The 8,818-nt window shown below is 47.2% G+C and overlaps 1 non-coding gene across 1 annotated transcript; it reads left to right on the top strand.

Moving 5' to 3' along the window:
• The first annotated feature begins 204 nt into the window (after positions 1-204).
• Positions 205-314, top strand: LOC135277369 (U6 spliceosomal RNA). The gene has a single exon (XR_010344979.1). It is a non-coding gene; the product is annotated as a U6 spliceosomal RNA (small nuclear RNA).
• The last annotated feature ends 8,504 nt before the right edge of the window (positions 315-8,818 follow it).

The raw sequence follows: 8,818 nt of genomic DNA, 5'->3' as shown, positions 1-8,818 counted from the left end.
TATAAATTAGTGCCACTTTACAGAGCACTTTGGCAATGTCTGAGAGCTGTACCTGGCCCCGGATGCAGCAAATGTACTCCGAGATACATCTTGGAGAAGCATCAGCACGTGCACAAGGAGGTAGGAGTACAAGTTAAGTACCCCGACCCCTCGTCTGCCTGGGGTTAGGGAGTGAAGGGAGTAGGTGCCCAGATGACTGCAGCCATTTGCTTCGGCAGCACATATACTAAAAAAAAATGGAACGATACAGAGAAGATTAGCATGGCCTCTACACAAGCATGTGATACAGTTTGGCTGTGTCCCCACCCAAATCTCATCTTGAATTGTACTCCCATAATTGCCACGTGTTATGGGAAGGACCCAGTGGGAGATATTTGAATCATGGGGGTGGTTTCCCCCATACTGTTCTCATGGTGTAGTGATTAAGTCTCACGAGATCTGATGGTATCACCAGGGGTTTCCGCTTTTGCATCTTCCTCATTTTCTCTCGCCTCCGCCATGTAAGAAGTGCCTTTCGCCTCCTGCCATGATTCTCAGGCCTCCCAAACCTTGTGGAACTGTAAGTCCAATTAAACCTTTTTTTCTTCCCAGTCTCAGGTATGTCTTTATCAGCAGCGTGAAAATGGACTAATACAGGATGACATGAAAATTCGTGAAGCATTCTATTAAAAAAAGAAAAAAGTATCCCTTAACTGAAATGCTTGGGACCAGAAGTGTTTCAGATTTCAGAGTTCTTTGGATTTTGGAATATTTGCATTAGACTGATCCAGCATCCCAAATCCAAAAATCTGAAATCCAACATGCTCCAATTAGCATTTCCTTTGAGCCTCATGTGAGCACTCAAAAAGTTCCATATTTTGGAGCATTCTGGATTTGAAAGCTAAACCTGTATTGGTAATTATAAAAATTTAAAAACAGCTGTAGAGGAGGAAAAATTTCTCTTCTACCCTCTTTATTTATTTATTTATTTATTTATTTATTTATTTATTTTTACATGTACATGGGAGTCCTCACTAGAAACATGAGGACCCAAAGAAACAGAGTTGAAAGCTTAGATACTGAGTTGGGCAAAGAGTAGTAAGTGTGACAAGGTGAAAGGACCTGAGCTAGGGGAGTTACATTGGTTGGAAAAGTGAGAAGATACAGTTTGTTAACAAGGTTTGTACTGATTTCTCTTAGCCTTAACTTCCCCCTCCTTGGTGATAAAACTGTCTCTTTCCTTCTGGTATAAGAAGGATACATTGGTCGGGCGCAGTGGCTCATGCCTGTAATCCCAGCACTTTGGGAGGCTGAGGCAGGCAGATCTCATACCTCACCCTCCTTTTGTAACTGGGACTGCAGGTATGCACCACCATGCCCCGCTAATTTTTTTTGTATTTTTTGTAGAGACAGGGTTTCGCTATGTTGTCCAGGCTGGTTTTGAACTCCTGAGCTCAAGGGATCCTCTCACTTCGGCCTCCCAAAGTGCTGGGATTACAGATGTGAGGCACACCTCTGGCCGAAAGCTCCTTTTTGATCTCTCTCTTATCATATAGCCTTCCTTATCCCACAAGAGGCTTCCTTGTGGGATGAGTTCGAGACCAGCCTGGCCAACATGGTGGAACCCCATATTTACCAAAAAAAACACACAAAAATTATCAGAATGTGGTGGCACATGCCTGTAATCCAAGCTACTCGGGAGGCTGAGGCAGGAGAATCGCTTGAATCCTGGAGGCAGAGGCCGCAGTGAGCCGAGATTGTACTACTGCACTCCAGTCTGGGTGACAGAGCAAGACTCCATCTCAAAAAAAAAGAAGGATGCATTTCACATGACAGTTTCACGTTTTTGTTTTTTTTTTAAGAAAAAGAAGGAAGGTCAGACTATCCTTCTTACATCTGTTTTTCAAGTACCTTTATTTAGAGAAAGGGTCTTACTCTATCTCCCAGGCTGGAGTGCAGTGGTGCCATCATAGGTCACTGCAGCCTCAACTTCCTGGGCTCAAGTGATCTTCACATTCAGCCTCTTGAGTAGCTAGGACTATAGGCACATGTCGCTAGGCTCAGATAAAAATTTTTTTTTAATGACAGAGTCTGGCCGTGTTGGCCAGGCTGGTCTCAAATTCCTGAGCTCAAGCAGTCCTCTCACCTCAGCCTCCCAAAGTGCTGGGACTATAGGCATGAGCCACCTTGCCAGGCCACAGGTGCCTTGAACTCAAAATGGTCAATAGGCTAGAGTGGCACATTTTGGGTGGCATGTTCTAAACACCTTCACAGCCCAGTGCCTGCCAGGAGAATGGGTCAATTGTAAAGTAGTCACACAATGGCATATGATTTGGCAACGAAATACACAAGCTGGAGCTGTGTGCATCAACACAGACGAACTTTGTAAGCAGCACTGATGCATAATGCAAATTGCAAAAGACATGCCATACAATCCCAGTTGTATGCATTTTAAAACATGCAAATATAGAGGTGTTGGTTGCCCACCCTTGTGATGTATAATTCATTACACTTTAAAATGATTTTCTGGGCCGGGCGCGGTGGCTCACGCCTGTAATCCCAGCACTTTGGGAGGCCGAGGCGGGTGGAACACGAGGTCAAGAGATCGAGACCATCCTGGTCAACATGGTGAAACCTCGTCTCTACTAAAAATACAAAAAATTAGCTGGGCATGGTGGCGTGTGCCTGTAATCCCAGCTACTCAGGAGACTGAGGCAGGAAGAATTGCCTGAACCCAGGAGGCGGAGGTTGCGGTGAGCCGAGATCGCGCCATTGCACTCCAGCCTGGGTAACGAGTGAAACTCCGTCTCAAAATAAATAAATAAAAATAAAAAAAAAATTTAAAAAAATGGTTTTCTGTGCTGTGGTTCAGAACATGCATATATTTATATATGTATATATAGTATACACACATATATATACGCATGTATGCATATATGTGTATATATTGTATGTATACACATACAATATATACACATATATAGTGTATATATAGTGTGTATATATATGTGTATACATACATATATACACATATATAGTGATAAATTTTAAGCCTAGCATAGAGGAAGCTTCTTGTGGGATAGGAAGGCCATATGATAAGAGAGAGATCAAAAAGGAGCTTTCAGCCAGAGGTATGGCTCACACCTGTAATCCCAGCTCTTTGGGAGGCAGAAGCAAGAGGATCCCTTGAGCTCAGGAGTTCAAAACCAGCCTGGACAACGTAGTGAAACCCTGTCTCTGCAAAAAATACAAAAAAAATTAGCGGGGCATGGTGGTGCATACCTGCAGTCCCAGCTACAAAAGGAGGGTGGGGTGGGAGGATGGCTTGAGTCCAGAAAGGCGGAGGTTGCAGTGAGCCAAGATCGCACCACTGCACTCCAGCCTGGGCAACAGAGCAAGACCCTATCCCCACCCCTCAAAAAAAAAGGAGCTTTGGGCCAGGCACGGTGGCTCACGCCTGTAATTCCAGCACTTTTGGAGGCTGAGGCAGGAGGATCCCTGGAGCTCAGGAGTTTCAGACCAGCCTGGGTAACATAGCGAAACCCCCTCTCTACAAAAAATTAAAAAAATTAGCTAGGCATCGTGGTGTGTGCCTATAGTCCCAGCTACTGGGGAGGCTAAGGTGGGAGGATGGCTTGAGCCAAGGAGGCAGAGGTTGCAGCAAGCTGAGATCATACTGCTCCAGCCTGGGTGACACAGCCAGACCCTGTGTCAAACAAACCAAGAAAAGGAGCTTTATTTACAGCTGTGGTTTTATATTTTAAATTAGGAGTTATTGACACAGATATTTCTTCTATTCATTATAACTTTTTATTTATCTGAAATATTTCAAGATAGTTTTTTTCTATGAGAGACAAGCCTCACCTCAGAGAAACTTGCATCACCTCAGTCAGCCTCCTTTCTGGAGGCCCAAAGGAGGAGCAGCTCAGGATGGATGGATTGCCATGGTGATGTTGCTGGGCATCAGGGAGCTTACCAGAGTGATCTCCTCCAAGTGGCACCTGGAACGTTTCCCAGGAGATGAGTGACTCACAGGTAACCTGCCAGGTGCCCCCATTTCTTTCTCTGAAGAGCAGGGTTTGGGTGGCTGGGGAAGCCAAGGGGGCTGGGCCAGGCAGCGTGCCCCTCCTCAAGGAGCTGCACGGTGGGATTGCCCCTGCCAGCTGACAGTACAAAACTGGCTGAGTCAGCCTCCTCCCAAAACATGGCCGTGACAGATGCACAGAGGCAGAACATGAACAGGCCATATGTTAGAAGGATGCTGCACAGGCCTCGACTTGTTAGATGCTAAATAAATGGTTCCTGACCTGGATAAATGAGCTTAAAATGTGAAGACACCAAAATGAATTACACTCAATGTCTGGATTTTTTGGTGGAAGTTATGGGGCTGCCTGTCTTCAGTGCCATATTCTGAGCTGTCCCTGGGCTCTTAGGCCCCAGCTGTGCCTTGAACCTCCGGTGAGTGCCCTCTCTCAGCGGGAGGTGTGGCCAGATCTCCTCAGGAGGAGTCTTGCTGGGCAGAACCCTCCTCTCCCAGGTCCGCTGAGCAGCGCCTCTCATCTCTGTGAGCGATTTCATGCCTTCCTCCACTGAACACGCTTGCATTATAACCTGGGCCTACTAGAGTTTGAGGTACCCCAACTGACAAATGGAAGACATTTTTTAAGCTCACTGGGTGCCTGAGGGCACGGTCTGCAGCAGGGTGAACCCTCTCTGTGTTGGACACCCTGTCAGGTTGTCTCTCACAGGCTCACAATTTTGTTACCCCTCTGCCGTTGAGCTCCATCATTTGATCCTTGAATTTGAGGTTTGAGGTCCTGAGTCTTGGGGAAGAAAACCTGCCCATCCCCCTGTCACCATTCCCCCCACATCCCAGCCCTCCTGTACCAACAGGGTCCAACGTGCGCCCTTGAGCCGCCTATAGGCAGCGGGGCTGGAGACAACCACAATAAGCATTATCATCATTATAAAGGCTTATTTTGTCTTTGCAATGCAGTAGTATTTTCCAAAAACATTGCAAATATCCCATGTGTTATAAAAAAAAAAAAAAAAAGACTCATGCCTGTAATCCCAGCGCTTTGGGAGGCTGAGGCAGGAAAATCATTCTAGTCCAGGAGTTCAAGACCAGCCTGGGCAACATACCAAAACCCCGTCTCTATAAAAAAAAATATCAAAAAATTGGCTGAGCATGGTGCCGAGTGCCTGTGGTTCCAGCTACTTGGGCAGCTGAGGCAGGAGAATCACGGCTGGGAGGTCAAGGCTGGAGTGAGCTGGGAACATGCCATTGCACTCCAGCCTGTATGTGCAAAAGCAAGATCCTGTCTCAATTAATTAACTTAATGATTTGGCTTTTGTGCTCCTGGCACAGAGCTCCTAAAACCTTTGGAATTTACTGTCTTTTGTGTGCTAATGAGGGATCATGGCTTATCATAGGGGAGCCCTCGATAACTTGAGGATGGGGACTGGGTGCCAGAAAACCATGAGATTAGAGGGACAGAACTTTGAGCCCTCCCCTCCCAGCCTCCAGGGTCAGGAGAGGGGCTAGAGATGGAGGTCAATCACCATGGACCAGTGATTTAATCTATCATATCTATGTAATGAAACCTTCATAAAAAAAATCCCAACCCCCTTGCACCCCTAAGTCCATGGGGACAGAGGTCCTGCACTCAGGTCCCTCCAGACTACACCTATATACTTCATCTGGCTGTTCATCTTCATCCTGTGTAATAAACTGCAGTGGTGAGAAGAGCACTTTCCACAGTCTGTGAGTTATTCTAGCAAATTATCAGACCTGATAAGAGTGTGGGCACAGTGGCCCATTCCTGTAATCCCAACACTTTGGAAGGCCAAGGCGGGAGGATCAGCTTGAGTACAGGAGTTCAAGACCAGCCTGGGCAATATAGTGAGACCCTGTCTCTAGAGAAAACTTAAACATTGACCAGGTGCGGTGGCTTACGCCTGTAACCCCAGCACTTTGGGAGGCCGAGGAGGGCGGATCACGAGGTCAAGAGATCAAGACCATCCTGGCCAACATGGTGAAACCCCGTCTCTACTAAAAATACAAAAATTAGCCGGGCGTGGTGGCACACGCTTGTGGTCCCAGCTACTTGGGAGGCTGAGGTGGAAGAAATCGCTTGAACCCAGGAGGTGGAGGTCACAGTGAGCCGAGATTGCGCTGCTGCACTCCAGCCTGGTGACAGAGCAAGACTCTGTCTCAAAAAAAAAAAAAAAAATTATCCAGGCGTGGTAGCCATGTGGTCCCAGCTACTCAGGAGCCTGAGGTGGGAGGGTCACTAGAGCCCAGGAAGTGGAGGTTGCAGTGAGCCAATATTATAGCACTGCACTCTAGCCTAGGCAATAGGACAAGACCTGTCTCAAACAAAACAAACCCGATAGGAAGAAGGGGTCATGGGAACCTCCAAATTTATAGTTAGCTGGGCAGAAGTATGGGTAGGCTGGACACCCCATTTGTAGCTGGTGTCGGAAGCGTGGGCAGTCTTATGGGACCAAGTCCTTAACCTGTGGGGGTGTGCACTAATTCTGGGTAGTGTCGGAACTGAATTGTGGGACGTCGAGTTGGTGATGGAGAATTGGTTGGTGGTGGGAAAAAACCTCACAGCCCACTTGTCCTAACTCTTCCTTTAAGGCAAACAACTGACACAGGCGAATTGAGAGGCAAGGCAATTAGCAAAACACACCCACATCAGATGCCCAGATCCTAATCCCAGCACTGCTGACCAGCTGGTGCCCTTGGGCACATGGCTTGGCCCTCTGCCTGCCCTGGCCCCGTCTATAAAATGAGGGGGTTGATTAAATTATCCCTGGGGCTTAGCACTAGGAATCTCCACTTCTAACAAGCAGCCAGGTGATTCTTCGGCACTCCAAAGCTTGAGAACCACTGCTTATGACCTCTTTAGCGGTAAAATAAAAGGCCTCCAGCTATGTATTTAGGAAAATTACATCTTGCTTTATCCTTGCTACTTCAAATAACTCAAATTCCTAAACTGCTGCACCAGCAAAGCCACAATGAATAAGACAGCCCAGGTTCCCTCCCAAAGTCTGCCGAGACTCACCTGTAGGAACGTCCTCCTACTTTCTAAAGAGCTTGGCTGAAGTCTCCTTAAAGTTGTTTGGGTCAGGGCTTGGGCACAGTGGTTCACGCCTGTAATCCCAGCATTTTGGGAGCCTGAAGTGGGCTGATCGCTTGAGCCCAGGAGTTGGGAAACCAGCCTCAGCAACATAGTGAGACCCTGTCTACAAAAAAATACAAAAATTAAGTCGGGTGCAGTGGCTCATGCCTGTAATCCCAGCACCCGGCACCTTGGGAGACCACGGCCAGTGGATCACCTGAGGTCAGGAGTTTGAAACCAGCATGGCCAACATGGTGAAACTTTGTCTCTACTAAAAATAGAAAAATTAGCTGGGCGTAGTGGTGTGTGCTTGTAGTCCCGGCTGCTCAGGAGGCTGAGGCAGGAGGATTGCTTGAGCCCAGAAGGCAGAGGTTATAGTGACCCAAGAGTACACCACTGCACTTCAGCCTAGGTGATGGGAGTGAAACCCTGTCTCAAAAAAAAATTAGCCAGGCATGGTGGCACACGCCTGTAGTCCCAGCTACTTGAGAGGCTGAAGTGGGAGGATCACCTAAGCTTGGGAGGTGGAGGTTGCAGTGAGCCAAGATTGCACCAGTGCACTTCAACCCAGGCAACAGAGCAAGACTCTTTCTCAAATATTAAAAAAAAAAAAAAAAGTTGTTGAAGTCAGGCCTGGGAAGCAAGTGAGAAATTCAAACAACAAAATCCACCCAAGACCAAACAAGTACAGCTGAAGAGACAACGCTTTGCTGCCGGGTTGGCAGCAGATGGTAAGACCCATGTGCACACACACATTCACACCAGCAAAACCGAGTTCACAGTGTGTGGGCTAGGTTGCCCTGCCTCTTGGTGAAGACCCAACCCCCACTCACCCCACTCCTGTTAAACAAGCCCTGTGCTAGGCGGATTCTCCCCGCTCCTGCCAGCTCAACCAGGGGAGCCCCACTGGGCCCTTCCTGCCGACCTGAGTTCCCCTGGCTCTCCTTCCCTCCTCTCTCCTCCTGAAACTCCTCTGCTGTTCTGATGGAGAAAAAAATCTATTCATTGTCTGAGAATTGAAAGCAGAAAAATGAACGAAAATGTAAATCTCCTGTAATCTTCCTAACAGAGAAAGCTGTGTACATTTTGGAATACTCTTTTAGTCATTTTTCATGTGTTTAATGTGGTTTTCATACCTTTCTCTGTTTTTTGTTTTGTTTTGTTTTTTTTGGCAGGGTCTGTCACCTAGGCTGCAGTTCAGTGCTGCGATCATAGCTCGTTGCATCCTTGACCTTGACTCAAGCGAGTCTCCTGCCTCAGCCTCCTGAGTAGCTGGAACTACAGGTGTGCACAACCACACCTGGCTAATTTTTGTATTTTTTTGTAGAAATTTTTTTTTTTTTAAACAGTCTCTCTGTGTCACCCAAGCTGGAGTGCAGTAGGGCGATCGCGACTCACTGCAACCTCCACCTCCTGGGTTCCAGCGATTCTCCTGCTTCAGGCTCCCAAGTAACTGGGCCTGCAGGCACCCACCACCATGCCCAGCTAATTTTTTTTTTTGTATTTTTAGTAGAGACGGGGTTTCACTAGTTGGTCAGGCTGCTCTTGAACTCCTGTCCTTGTGATGTGCTGAGATTACAGGCGTAAGCCACCGTGCCCAGCCAGAAGCAGGGTTTTTCCATTTGCCCAGGTTTGTCTTGATTGAATTCCTGTTCTCTTTTTTTCTTTTTTCTTTTTTCTTATTTTTTTTTTTTTTGAGACGGAGTTTC

Source organism: Aotus nancymaae, unplaced genomic scaffold (genome assembly GCF_030222135.1).
Source record: "Aotus nancymaae isolate 86718 unplaced genomic scaffold, 86718_ANA_hifiasm-v0.15.2.pri h1tg000030l, whole genome shotgun sequence".
NCBI lineage: Eukaryota > Metazoa > Chordata > Mammalia > Primates > Aotidae > Aotus > Aotus nancymaae.
The sequence above is the reverse complement of the archived record's forward strand: the minus strand, read 5'-3'. Positions and strand labels throughout refer to the sequence as shown.